Source organism: Manduca sexta, chromosome 2 (assembly GCF_014839805.1).
Source record: "Manduca sexta isolate Smith_Timp_Sample1 chromosome 2, JHU_Msex_v1.0, whole genome shotgun sequence".
In the NCBI taxonomy this organism is placed as follows: Eukaryota; Metazoa; Arthropoda; class Insecta; order Lepidoptera; family Sphingidae; genus Manduca; species Manduca sexta.
Window position 1 is genome coordinate 6,701,380 of NC_051116.1, and position 15,278 is coordinate 6,716,657.

Consider the following 15,278-nt stretch of genomic DNA (forward strand, 5'->3'; position numbering starts at 1 on the left):
TTTATAAAAATGGAATATAAAAAATGATTGTCATTCTTCTTAAATAAAATCGATGTCATTATCAGTCTGTCGCAACTTCATAGTAAAAAATAAATGTATGAAACGGGAATAAATTTTAATGGCGACTATATTTGTCTCGCTCACTTTCTTAGTGTTCCTCAATCTCTCCCACAATGTCATTCGAATCATTGTCTTTGCGCTCTGTGTCAATCAAATGTTACCGGCGGTATCATATTTTTTAGGTGAAAAAGTGTTCATTTACCAAGTGTATTACTGCAAATAGGTGTTTCAAAGTGTTTATTCGGATTTAGCGTTATTTAGAACATTTTATTTATAAGAATGGCTTATAGAAAATGTGTAATATGTGGTTTGAGATCGGAGCGTAAAGATGGCATAAAACGTTATTTTATGGCTAGATTTCCTCTAGATGAACGTCGTTAACTTGGAATTTCTTTATTTAACAGATCTTTGTTTTGATTTTCATTCTTAATTTTAGTTTTTTCTCTAATAAATTAGTTTTTGAAAGTTTTAAATCAGGGAAATAGTGTTGGGAAACAGAATATTTACATTGTCGATATTTTTACTTTCAGGTGTAAAGAATGGGTAAAAATGGCAGGAAATGAGGATCTAGCTTATTTGCTCATTGAAAAACTTAATCAGTTAAGATTCGTTTGTGGAAAGCATTTTAAAAATAGTCATTTTAAAAGATAAAAGGAACACAGCTGAAGAAAACGGCTGTACCATCAATAAGGCTTACTTCTAATTGGAACAATCAAATGCAGATATAAATAAAATTGCTCAATTAACGAGTTCAGCTAAGTAATATACTATTAGAATAATTGAAATGAAATGATTTATTTAAATCCGCAAAAATGTTATATATTATTAGATTCCGTCAATATCTTTCCACCATTCTTTGAGGGCTATATAATTATAAATTTTCTCTTTTTCTGGTTTCAGGGTCCTTACACTGTCGCAACATTTACGACAGTTAGTGCCTTTAACCAGTACAGAGGCCAAATAACCACTAACATAAACAACTGGTTGTTTGTCGAAACGTTCAAACAAATCCTTTTCTACATCCGTCTCAATATCTGGTAAATGTAAAATAGCATCGTTACTATCACATAAATAATCGTCTATATCATAAGCAACTGTGTGATACGAGTGCTCTACACCAATTAAATCTTCTGATTTTGATTTTTTACTAAATACCAAATCATGAAATCTAACATCAATTGGTTATCATCAGGGTCACAATTAGCTCCCCTTATAGGAGTACTAAGATTCGTTAATATAGTGGTTTTGAGTGCAGCGGTAAAATGGTGGCATGTCGGATTTTGGTTTGTTGGAGAATGTTGCCTAATTAAACCGAAAAGATTCTCCAAAGAATCTTGATTGAGTTGGCGCAAATTAAGGAATTTAAATCCAATTGATTGTACGTAGTTCCAAATATCTTGTAGAGAACATATAGTTGTATAGTACCCATTTACACATAGGACGTAACTTAATCTTAGTCGACTATCAGATTTTAAAAAGTGAATGGATTTGACTTTCTTTTTCAACTCTAGTCATAACTTATGATGTATACTGTTTTTGGAAAGACTACATACAGTATATGATAAAGAGAGGAGAAAAAAAATACAATTGTTTTTTTTATTGTTAAGTTTGACTGAATAAATATGTTTATTTGTACTCACTTCTTTATTTTACCATAACCTAGATTGACCGTCTCGAATCTGTCAATGACAACAGTACTGTCATAGGCGGTTTCGCGACGACAATAAAATATATTTTGTTTTCATTCTGTTCGATATTCTGGATATGCAGATTATTATCGATTTCGATGTTCCTACTAACTGCACATCACTATTTCGTTTTTAATCTTATGTTGGTAGCACTTTATGATGCTCGTTTTTGTCGTTACTTTGCCTATTCTAACTTAGCCCTGTTTTAACGTTTCTTACATTTATTTTTATATATGGAAGTCCCGTCTCTTCTTACGTAGTATTTGTATTCTCTTTGGTCATTATTGTATCTTCACAAATTATTTATTATTTTACACATAAAACCAAAGAGAATTATAATATATATGGAAACATAAAACTATCAGATAATCCCGTGACACGCGTAATGTCATGTAGCTGCCATGTTAGCCGGCTAACATTCCGATGGTAATGGGTGGTTTGGCAAACGCTTACCAAGCAGGCACAGTCTTTCTGTATTCGACTGATGTGTTAACTATATGTAAATGATCATGATAATATCAGCCCTATATTATATACTATCCCACTGCTGGGCAGAGGCGGCTCGTGAAATTTTTGATGGGGGTTCACAAAAAAATAATTGAAAAACTAAAGCTTACTATTTATTTTATTTGTATTTAGCCACATTTCTTTTCACACTGTTTAATAAAAGATATACTGTATTGTTCCATTTTAACACAAAATATCGCGCAAAAACTATTTTTTAATACTTATTTTAAAAAAAAACAGCGAATTAACTGAAGAAGTCGACGAGCTTGCTTGAAGTTGTTTGTATACATAAGAACGACAACTGCGCATAAGTAGGATATTCCCTCGGCGCGCGCACGGCACGGCTGGCGGAACGACAACTGAGTGACGCGTGAGCGGCGCTCCAGACTCCAGATTACGCTAATTTCTCATACGATATTTTTTGTTTCACGCGTCAGCCCGAGTCGATCTCTCTCTTTCGCACTCATTGAATACAGTACTAAGAGTCGTACTAAACTTCGTTTCATAGGAGCACAATCGCTGGCGCTCCACTCGTTACAAATTGACGCTACATGTACCTATATAGGTAATATAATAGACTTTTTATAGGCATAGTAAAATATAAAGAATGTTGTGTATGGATCTTATGTATTATAAATATATATAAATTATTAAATTAGCTAAGTATGTAATTTTCGTCGGAGTGCACTGCACCAGCGCTCTTTCGGATGAGCCGCCACTGCTGCTGGGCACGGGCCTCATCTACTACTAACGGGGATGACGCCTTAGTCCACCACGCTGGTCTAGTCTTTATTTATAGACTTCTTAGACCCACAAATTTTTTATAGTGAACTTCTCAGGTATGCAGGTGTTCTCACGATGTTTTCCTTCACCGTTAAAGCATGTGATAATACACACATAATTTTAGTAAAGTTAGAAATGTGCCCTTTTTTTTTTGTTTTTGCGGAGAAAGTGTCTTATGACTACCGCTCAGCCTTCGTGGGGGGCGACTGAGCGGTTATGTTGGGGTCACCGTGCCTTACGACCCGGCATTGCGCCGCCCGGATTTGATGTCGATCTTCAGGCGACCGCCGGGCCGAGTCCCTAACCTAACGCACGGCATACCAACTAAAACTCCGCGGTGGCCCTCTTCGGTGCATTAGGGACGACTGCGAGCTTCCTCTGACGGAAATGTCTAAGTCTACTTCCACAGCCGCCCTTGGGCGGTGCCGCCTAGTGCGGCCCGTCTCCTGTGGGAGGAGGGGCTTAGGAGCCCCCACGCACCGAAAGACGCCCTCGGCGTCTACGGCAGCATCAGGCCAACTGCACACTGCCGTCCATCCCGGGGGTTAGCCGAAAATTGTGCAAAGACGCACAAAAATGCACTAGGGCGGACAGCCCTCTGCTGCCCGCCGACGACCCCCATCGTGGCCCCTATTAGTCGCCTTTTACGACAGGCAGGGGATACCGTGGTGAAATTCTCCAAACGCCCCCAATCCACAGGGCGGAGAGGTGTGCCCTTGGGATTTGAACCTGCAGATTCGTCTCGGCAGTCCGTTCCACACCCAACTAGGCTATCGCTGGTTTTTTAGAGTTACTTACTAGTGGAAAAAACCGACCTTCTCGCTAATAATATAATTATAACACGTCACAGTCTGCAAACTGAACAAATAGTCATAAGAAGGCCATATTGCCTCAGTTAAGCAAAAACATTCACCATGAAATACTTTGTGATTGCGTTCTTCGTGTTTTCTTTGTTTCAAGTGGTAAGACTGTAATTTTCTTAGTCTATTGGTATTTATTTGTGTTTAGACGTCTGTGCATTCAACACAGGGAGAAACGTGCAAATGGAATACCGGAATTCCCCAGTTTAGCCATTGCAGGGACCCCGTGGACAGTAGAGAAGGTCTCTTTTTAATTAGGCACCGACTCCAAAATTGGTATCCAATATATACCTGTTATGTGAAATTATTTTTTGGTTTTGAGTGGTTTCTGAAGACGGTTTAATTTTTTGTTAAAATTATTTTTATTTTTTACTTTTTTGTGTTAGTAAAAAATAGACCGTCTCGATGGCATAGTTGTGTTTCACTCACGATACGGGTATCGCGCTGAGGAGTTATACCTCTGAGTACCACTAAAAAGGGGACAAGTTGTGATGCTAAATATATGTATGTAAGAAGTAGATTCAAGCAAAACTAAAGCAAAAACACAACTGATATATTTGGCTCACAGTACAACTATCGCACTGTGGTGTAACACCTCTGCCTACCCCTGAAATTGGGAAAAGGTATGATGTTATATATGTATGTAAGAAGTAGAGTCAACTAAACCCAACGCAAAAACGCAACTAATGTGTTTCGCACGCAGTACGACTATCGCGCTGAAATGTTACACCTCTGCCTACCTCTAAAAAGGGGAAAAGGTGTGATGCTATATACATGTATGTATGCATGTAAGAAGTAGAGTCAACTAAACCCAACCCAAAAACTCAACTCATATGTTTCACATACAGTACGACTATCGCGCTGAAATGTTACGCCTCTGCCTACCCCTGACACTGGGAAAAGATGTTATGTTATATGTATAAAGTATGTGAGAAGTACACTCAACCAACCTCAATGCAAAAACATAACTAAAAACGTCATAGGAAAGCTAAATTCTCGATTTCATTTTCTTGGACGACATAATTATTCTAGTTTTTTTAGTTTTAAAACCAAATCTGGAGAGAAATTCTTTCGAATAAAAAAATATTTTTCGAAATCGGTTCATAAATGAGCGAGTTCTGAGGTAACAAACATACAAAAAAAAACACGTCGAATTGATAACCTCCTCCTTTTTTTAAGTCGGTTAAAATATATTGTTACGCGCCGCTATCTTGATCGATGACATCGGGCGTTTCCGGAAGTATTCGGCTGCGCGCGCAAGCTGGCAGAAGAGAAGATATGTCACGCGGCGACTATTCTATTGAGATTCTATTACTCTTTTTGGTAGGACGTTGTCAAAAAATGTCTAAAATTGTATTCTGTAATTATTTTTCTAATATTATAATGTTTACTGTAAAAAGAGCGTTCTAACAATATCTTACCATCAGCAAGATCAAACTTGCAAGGTAAACCCGTCGTGCAGGCTTGAGCTCACTAAACAAAAGTCGTATTTGATCATGGTAAAGGAGTTTAATACAATAATGGTATTATGAATATTGATACGTTGAAAATGATAATAAAAGGAATAACGACAATTCCAAGGTGTAATGAAATCAATAATTTCACTGGTGGTGGGATATTCGTTCCCGTCCGGATAAGCACCACACAAGATGTAAAAACTGCCATACTTCCCATGTATTCGCGTTTCGCATCAGCCTGTGTATCCGGTTTCGAGCAGGCCGGCATAATAATTTACTGTAAACAAAAGGCCTTTTTTTATTAAAGTAATGTTTAATCGTTTCAGGTACTGCTACAAAATGTGAGAAATGAAGGTAAAGAACTTTTTTCTTTTTTTTATTTTTATTATAGATTACTTATGCACTAAATTACATTCAGACTAGATTGTATTCCTTAAACCTATGCCCTAATTGAAATTATACTACGGAAACGACTCTACAAAAAACAATTAATATAAACATCTGCTTATACTTAATTGAGTTATATAACATGAACCTAGTGGTATTGGAGTCGGTTGCTGAATCAGCTAAAGCTGTCATTGTCATATTGGTATAGTGTTTCGTAATTTTTAAATAGATGGCGCTAGTTTCGTTCAGATGGTGCTATGGATAAAGTTACTTTGGACTTTGTAACAACAAAAGGCTTTACACGGGAGCGAAGCCGCGAGCAACCCCTAGTATATTAAATACTAACACTACTGAATTACTACTGAGAGGGTTTAGGTTTTTGTCAACCACGCTAGCCTAGTGCGGGAAGACTACACATTGTTGAAATTTGTATGTAGAATTTTCTAGTAGGTGGGTCTTATTAACATCTCATATCTCAGGATGGCGAGCGCAGTATAATATTTAACAATATTTTGTAATTTAAAGGTTTAAGAATCATTTATTTCTCATAAGATTATAAATTAATCACTTACTGAGAAAACTACTTAACATAGTTATTCATAGTATTTTATAAAGATTGCATACTATTACAATGACAAGTAAATTATTAATAACAATCATAACTAAATTTACAAATTACAATTTCATAGACGTGACTGGTATTGTGGTGGTACATTTTGTTATATCAACATCAACAATTATTCATAACACTCATCAATATAAATACACTACAAATACAATTTAAAATGTTGGATGGTAACTTTGTAATAATTCAAACTTTATTGTTACCTCTCCCCAGGTGACGGTTCTTCATCAGAGAATAAAATTAAAATGTCTGCATCCACGCTCCTGCGAACTATCAGTAAGTTGTTTGTTATGGTTATGTAAATACACGATATTCCTGAATAAATAATCCACTAACTAATATATAAAACATAAACCGCAATAACTTGTTAATCTCCATTTAAAGTATAAAAATAAATTGCGATAATTTGATAGCGACATTAATTGTGACATCCATTGTTTTTGTCTTTCGCTGTATTTATATGCCTTAATATATCCTTCCTAATCGAATTTCGGCCACCGCGGCCAATCTCAATGGAGATCAGCAAAGTACGTCGGATATATTATAGTGTTCAAGTGTGTGCGCAATACACAAGCGCACTCCCTGTTCCTTTACTCGCAAATTCCGGTGAGACGGCTCAAAAGAGCAGAGAAAGATCAGGGGGAGAGATATATGCCTTAACTTTTAAGGGGCGTATTTATATATACAATTCAGGTAATAACTATAAAAATAGACAATTATAAAGTATATTTTGGTAGGTAAAATATTTCAAAAAGACTTAAAACTGATTTTTTAAATAAATTATTCATAAATCTTTACATTTCAGCCGTAACTCGTGCACCGAAAATGTATTCAATGAACTTAAGGCCGCTTGCTTGAGAGAGAATCTTAAGCTTTGTTTATTAAATAGTTAAATACATCTAATGTCTACTTGCCATTCTTCCCAAGATGAAATCGACCTATTAGAATGGTCCTAATTTTGCATTTTCAGATTTTGTAAACGACGCATTTAATGAAAAGAGTTTCCATGATGGAGTGACTGATGATCAACAGCAACTTATAAGTAAGTTACAAATCATTTTTAGTCGAGATAGCATAGTTGAGTGTGGAACAGACTGCTTATATAAATGTGCAAGTTTAAAACCCAAGGGCACACATCTCTGACTTTTGTAAAATTATGTGTGTATTCTTTGTGAATTATCGCTTGCTTTAACGGTAAAGGGAAACATCGTGAACAAAACTGGTGGACTAAGGCCTAATGCCTCTCAATAGTAGAGGAGGCCCGTGCCCAGGAGTGGTGTCCTACTGCTATACTATAGCATAAAGTTCAATTATATACACACTGGTCTATACTATTATATAAAGTTAAAGAGTTTGTTTGTTTGAACACGCTAATCTCAGGAACTACTGGTTCGAATTAAAAGAATATTTTACTCTTGGGTAGTCTATTTATCGAGGAAGGCGGCTATATCATTTATTTATATAACTAGCTTCCGCCAGCAGCTTCGCTCGCGTGGATTTCGGACTTCAAAAATGGAGCCGGTCGCGAACGTTCGAGAATGTTCGTTTTACGAAGCTACTCGCTAGGTGATTCGCTAGCCTCTAGGTGCCAAGCAAGCCGCCTGCCTGTGCGTTCGCGACCTTATGTATATACAAAAATAATCCTTTTAGCATGATTCAGTATTCACGCATGATGGCTTATTATTAGCGTATTTCATGTATAACTTTGGTGTTTCTATACCGATTTCTATGATTCTTTTTTATGGAATATTTAAAAATGTTAACTTTTTAATTAGGGATGACTGAGAGTGTTATAAACGTAAGAGTAGACAAATATAATGAGAAAGCTTCGAACTGCTAAGCTATCGGGAGTTACACGTGTTATTGTGAGTCAACCATAAAAGATAGACATATGCTGTCGTGGGATATTTTTTACATAATTTTAAGGAGAACATTTCCGTCATACATGATTTCTGTGTAGCTTTAACCATTAAGGTTGCACACGCGACGGAAGCTTAAAAATGGAGTAACTTCTCCCGTTTTCCCAACATTTCCCTTCACTGCTCTGCTCCTATTAATTGTAGCGTGATGAAAAGTATACTATAACCAGCACAGGAGTATGACAAATAATTGTACCAAGTTTCGTTAAAATCCGTCGAGTAGTTTTTGTTTCTATAACGGTTATACAGACAGACGGACAGACAGACAGACAAACAGACAGACAGACAGACAGACAGACAGACAGACAGACAAAAATTTTACTAATTGCATTTTTGGCATCAGTATCGATCCCTAATCACCCCCTGATAGTTATTTTGGAAATATATTTCATGTACAGAATTGACCTCTCTACAGATTTATTATAAGTATAAATATAGATAGATAGAAGATAATGTATTTTTCAAAATATATATTTGTCTTTGGAGCCAAATAGTCTTTAAATCGGTTTTTGATTATTCGTAGTTTATTTTTGTCCACGTTGCTGAGATTGAAACTGTTGTAGATTTCGATTGCATCTGAACCTATCACAGCCATAAATGTTGCTGCCTGGACGTCGGCTGGTTTTGTGTCTAGTTGTATAGCAGTAGCATATCATTCAAATGTCTTAACCACTTTTTCCAGCATGTTGGTTGGTCCGTGTCAATTTGCAGGTTAGCTGGCGGCTTTATTCCCGAAACTGCATCGTTCGTAGTCATTTTGGAACTTTCTCTTATTTCCTTTTCTTTGACAATTGATTTGTACTTCTGACACCATGTAACGTAGTGTTTATTTATTAAAACGTTCATTTGCGTACCTAATGGTATTTTTTATTTTACGTTGAACCATAATATAAATCAAAACAATTTATCGTGTTTATACAAACCAGTTCACAATTTTGACACTAGATGTTTTTACTTTACAGTTATGTACGTAAATTATATACATTAAATGGCCTTGCACTAAATGATGCCACGCAAAAAATTAAAAATTAGTGGGTGACTTGACTATCAAAGTTACCCCGATTGATGGTACGTTCCTCTTTTTTGTCTCCTTTTTCTTCTTCTTTTTAAAGTATTGTCAGTTCCTTTATTTTCCAATAAATAAGCTATTATCCGTACCAACCAGGGGTATGTCACTCTATTTGTTTTTGGTCTAACCTCAATTTAAATTTTGTTGTAAGATACTTTCAGTTAGATGACACTGGATATAAGTTTTCAAAACACTAATCATGCCTTTTATCCCTATTTATATAAGAATTATGTACGTAATTAAATTAGATAAGTAAAAACATAAAAACAAATGTCAGAGGCTATTTTGATTTATTAAAAAAAATATGCATTACTGAAAATTCCGAACGAAATACGATAAAATATTTACTGAAACAATGACAGACATTGTGGCAAGTCGTCTGACACAATTTCATATGAGTTGCCACAATATCTGATGATTGTTTTTAATATTAAAGTTCTCCTTCTGTTGTAACATGACAACTGAAGCTTAATTTAATCTTTCCATTTTATTAACACAATTATAAACAAAACAACGCATACTTTTTAAATTTTATTTATTTACAAGTTTTCTATTTTTTATATTTTTCTATTTAATAAATAATATAATGTATATTAAATGTAATCGAAAATGATTGAAAATATTTCTCAGTGCACTCTTTTATTAATGACTAGCTTCCGCCCGCAGCTTCGCCCGCGTGGATTTCGGGTTTCAAAAATGGAGAAGGTGCTCAATTTGTCGGGATGTTTTTTTAATTTATGGTGGTATGCAGGTGGTCCGATTGTCCGGTCAGGGTCTGATGATGGGATCCTGGTGAAATCGAAGGAACTTTTAACCATTAAGGTTGCACACGAAATGACGGAAGCTTAAAAATGGAGTAACTTCTCCCGTTTTCCCAACATTTTCCATCACTGCTATGCTCCTATTAATTGTAGCGTGATGAAAAGTATACTATAACCAGCTCAGGAGTATGAAAAATAATTGTACCAAGTAAAGTTAAAATCCGTCGAGTAGTTTTTGTTTCTATAACGGTTATACAGACAGACAGACAAAAATTTTACTAATTGCATTTTTGGCATCAGTATCGATCCCTAATCACCCCCAGTTATTTTGGAAATATATTTCATGTACAGAATTTACCTCTCTACAGATTTATTATAAGTATAGATATGCAAAAGTAGCTCAAAAATTGTCCATAACGAAAACATGCATTTTGAAGTAAAACAAAAGAAATAATATCGTGAAGCCAACCAAATAACTAATGATATATTAAATTTTGTGACTGTTCAATTTAGTCGGGTCCGCGATATCACTTTTGTTGAGTTTCAGAACGGTCATTACATTATTATATTCTGTGCTCCAACGCACACTGCTTTGATGTTAGGAACACACCTACATTGCTTAGACAACAGTGAACTTTAAACAATAGCAATAAAGCTCAAATTGACTCTACGCATTAGTTAGAAAACGTTTGTATGGGAAATAGAAAAATGCTGTTTTGAGGATTTTCCCGGCAATTATTCGAATTTTTCTCACCTTTTAAACCTTCCCTAGACCTCCACGAATAATTCAAGACCAAGATAAGATAAATCCGTTCAGCCGTTCTCGAGTTTTAGCGAGACTAACGAACAGCAATTCATTTTTATATATATAGATTTATTTATTTTATTTAAACACTTTATTGTACATCAACACCGTAGGGAAAAATAAATATACAACAGAGATGATGAAACAACAGGAAGTACAAATGGCGGTCTTATCGCTATCGGCGATTTCTTCCAGACAACCTTTGGATGGATTTAAAATAACTAGGAATGAAACGAGCGGGCGGTCATAATTTATGTAATAAAAAGGTTTGGAAAAACGATGTACTAAAGTATTAAAACATATAATATATCACATATATATAATATACATATTTATATATTTACCTATACAAAAACTACGTGTTATAATACATAAACTACATAAATATAAATAAAATAAATACTTAATATACAGTAATAACCTGTAAGAAAAAGGAGACAGAAAATTACAGTGACAAATAGTGTTGCTTAACGAGCCTTTTTAAAAATGGGAAGAGTTTTTGCCCTTCTTACCGACACAGGTAACTCATTCCACAAGCGTGCAGCCTGAACTGTAAATGATTTATCAAGGAAATTAGTTGCATGCTTGGGAATTTCCAATTTGAGGTTATCCGATGATCGTAAACATCGAGCGTGGGTGCTGCTCAGGAAGTGAAATCGGTTTTTAAGATAAGAAGGAGAAGAGGGGAGAAATAAAACACAATATAACAGAGATAAAATCCGGGTATTCAAGCGGAGGCGTATGGGAAGCCATTTGAGTTTAGTCCGAAATTGTGATATATGATCAAATTTACGTAGGCCTAAAATGAAACGGATGCAGAAGTTCTGAAGACGCTCAAGTTTATCAAATTGGGCTTCGGAAAGATCGAGATAGCTGGCATCAGCATAATTAAGGAGTGATAAAAGAAGTGATTGCACAAGAGCTATTTTAGTGGGGATAGGAAGGAAATTACGTAAGCGACGCAAGGACCCGGCAGCAGAAAATATTTTACGACTGATTTCCCGCAGTTGGGGTCCCCAGGACAGGTTTCTGTCTATAAGAATTCCCAAGTTCTTGACCATATCGCTATGCTTTTATTCTAGTTTCCAATAAATTACATATCTATTTTCTCATAAGCATGTTAAAATATTTATTGCATTAAGTGGCAACATCGCCTTGTTTCCGTAATTTGAATTCCGGTTGCAAATTTTCAATTTCTAATTACAGTTTGTGTGTAATAAAAGCGATTACGATTTCCGAAATAGTAAAAGAACTTGGCTTATTCAAACGGACCAACGATACCTTCTTACTAATTCGACCCTTGGCTTTGTTATTTGTTTAATTTGTTTTGCACGCGATAAGGAATTGATAAAATGTTTGGACAATATGTCTCATGGATATCCAAAATGTTATTTTGGTTGTGTGGTTGATGGTAAATGACATTAATATTTTTCATAAAAAATATCGGTAGTACTCATTAAAATCGTACATAATATCTACTTATTCACCGCGATGGCGAAATCTGCTAATTTAAATCATATCTTTTTTAAAATACACGTAGAAGTAAAAACGCAATACATTCAGCATTCGCATTAAAATTATGCGATATTCATTTTCATTTAAACTATGAAAAATCTATTGGTAGATACGATGGCCATTGTTACGTCTTCATGGTTTTATATACTTATTTTGGTTTAACTATTGAATAAATAAATTTCAGAGCTGTATGACTAATGGACTCATTCCTTGCATTTGTATTGTGGTAAAAATACAGGGCATCATTTATTATATTTTAATAAATTATTGTATTATTTTTCAGGACCATAGCATTATTTCCCTAAGGCAACTAGTTATAGGTGGAAATCTTGGCAAGAGGAAAGGTTTCAAGTGTGGATAAAAGTTCTCGATAAAAAGACTCTCGACAGAGGACAAGAATATATAAAAAAAAACTTGCGGTTGTGCCAAAGGCACTTTGAGAGCTGTTATAAATTGTATAAAGGTGCTTTATGTAGAACTGCAATTCCAACTTTCAATCTAGGTAAGATGTTTTCAACATGACGCGCCAAGAAATTTACAGGTTGATCTGATTCAGATAGATATTATATATCTACTTAAAAGTGTTTAGGCTAGATGTTGTACCCTTAGATGTATCACACTGATGTATCAAATGCACAATGAATTCGACGTAAATTCGCAGCAGATGTGCAGCGAATAAGCCGTGGGTGCACAGCGATCACGCAGCGGGCTCACAGTTGGCTACGCATTTTGGATTGTTAGTAATAGAGTGAATTCAGATGAGGAAACATTTCTGTTAGTTTTGTTAATTGGAAAAAGGATCTAAAAAAATAATATTGCCGCGGTTGCATGCCGCTGTATTAAAAAAAGTACGTAAGTTGGAACTACAAGACATGATGACAAGATGGGTGGCAGCACAACAGCAACCTGAGTGGTTACTTATATAATTATATTTGTCGTACTCTTACTGATGTGAGAAATGCGAATGTTTATGAAAATGTGTATATGTTTGTCAGAAGTAAACGGTTAAACGAATTTGGCACACGGACAGAGTTGGATTAATATAAGATAGGCTAGGTACTTTTTATCACTTGGATAATATTTTAATTTTGAATCTGATTATAAATAAATAGTGCTATGCATCAATACTGTCTTTTAGGCATTTTTCTAGCGGGAAGGGCTTTTAAGGTGACACTACGAGCAAAACTTTTCTAAAGATCTCGACTTTTACTTTTCTGCCCTTTCATGTCTCTCATATCGAATTATGTTACAGAACGTTATACACCGGATATTCATAAAACCATGGATGTAATGGCAGAAACAAGCACATATGTCACCGGTAATGCTATATACACATCGTACTTAAAGTTCTGAAAATGTTGACTTACTTACTTTTCACTTGCTTGAACAATAATATTCATTAATGTTTTATTTTTCAGATATTACTAAAGTATTTTCGGACCATAACTACTGCCTTACAAGTAGGCCCCGAAAACACGCGGTATACAATACTCAAATTGGTTTATTCCAAAAAAATATAAAAAAATTACGTAGTGAAATATGTCGTCTGCGTAAAAGAGGTGAAGTATTTAACAGCGCTTACAGAGCGCTGAAAAGTTGTCTGATAATGTAGCCGTTCAAAGAATAACTAAAAATATGACAAAACCAGCACAGTTGTTTGTTCACATGCAGCTACAGACGAAAAAAAAAGCGAAGGGAAGACGATTTTCGCTAGAGGAAAAAAATTTGTCATTGTCTTTATTCAAAAAAAGTCCTAAGTGTTACAAACTTTTATGCAAGTATTTTACTCTACCATCATCAAGAACGATGAAACGAGTACTAAGCTAAATTAATATAATTCCAGGAATAAATCCTATAATTTTTAAAAGGTTGAAAATTACACTGTTGGAAAAGGATAATAATAATCGTTTTTTCACTGTTCTTTTCGACGAAATGTCAATTACTCCCCATGTGTCATATGATCCATACAAAGATGAAATACAAGGGTTTGCTTCAAATAACAAATGCTCTTTTTCTAACCACGCTTTGGTTTCTATGATAAAAGGCATAAAAAATGATTTTAAGCAGCCAATAGCATATTATTTTACAAATGCACTTAATAAGATAGAATTAAAAATACTAATACGAACTGTCTTGGAACATGCTTTTGATGCTGGACTTAACGTAATTAGCACAACATGCGACCAGGCACCCGTTAATGTCGGTGCCATAATAGAGTTGGTTAATGAAACTAAAGCTATATATTTACAGAAAGGAAAAGATTGGTATCATGACATAATACGCATTAAAGGACAAATAATAACCCCGTTATATGATGTTCCCCATTTAATAAAAGGCCTTCGTAATAATCTACTTACTAAGGACCTTATCTATATAATAATAATATCAGTCCTGTATTATATACTTGACCACTGACTGACTTATACCACTGCTGAGCACGGGCCTCCTCTACTACTGAGAGGGATTAGGCCTTAGTCCACCACGCTGGCCCAGTGCGGATTGGTAGACTTCACACACCTTCGAAATTCCTATAGAGAACTTCTCAGATGTGCAGGTTTCCTCACGATGTTTTCCTTCACCGTTAAAGCGAACGATAAATTCACAAAGAATACACACATGATTTTTAGAAAAGTCAGAGGTGTGTGCCCTTGGGATTTGAACCTGCGGACATTGGTCTTGGCAGTCCGTTCCACACCCAACTAGGCTATCGCCGCTTTTTATCTATACAACAAATAATAAAGAAAAAATTATAAAATGGGATTATTATCAAATGGTGTTCAGGGCAGATAAATCGTACGGAGAATTGCAATTATTACATAAACTAAACGAAGAGCATGTGAAT

The 15,278-nt window shown here is 35.2% G+C and overlaps 2 long non-coding RNA genes across 2 annotated transcripts; both read left to right on the forward strand.

Annotated features, from left to right (window-relative positions):
- Positions 1-58: 58 nt before the first annotated feature.
- Positions 59-1,423, forward strand: LOC119188897. Its single transcript, XR_005112148.1, has 2 exons — positions 59-819; positions 961-1,423. It is a non-coding gene; the product is annotated as an uncharacterized LOC119188897 (long non-coding RNA).
- A 2,495-nt stretch (positions 1,424-3,918) lies between these two features.
- On the forward strand, positions 3,919-14,874 carry LOC119188392. Its single transcript, XR_003939866.2, has 7 exons — positions 3,919-4,000; positions 5,682-5,709; positions 6,581-6,643; positions 7,338-7,409; positions 12,720-12,938; positions 13,689-13,754; positions 13,855-14,874. It is a non-coding gene; the product is annotated as an uncharacterized LOC119188392 (long non-coding RNA).
- The last annotated feature ends 404 nt before the right edge of the window (positions 14,875-15,278 follow it).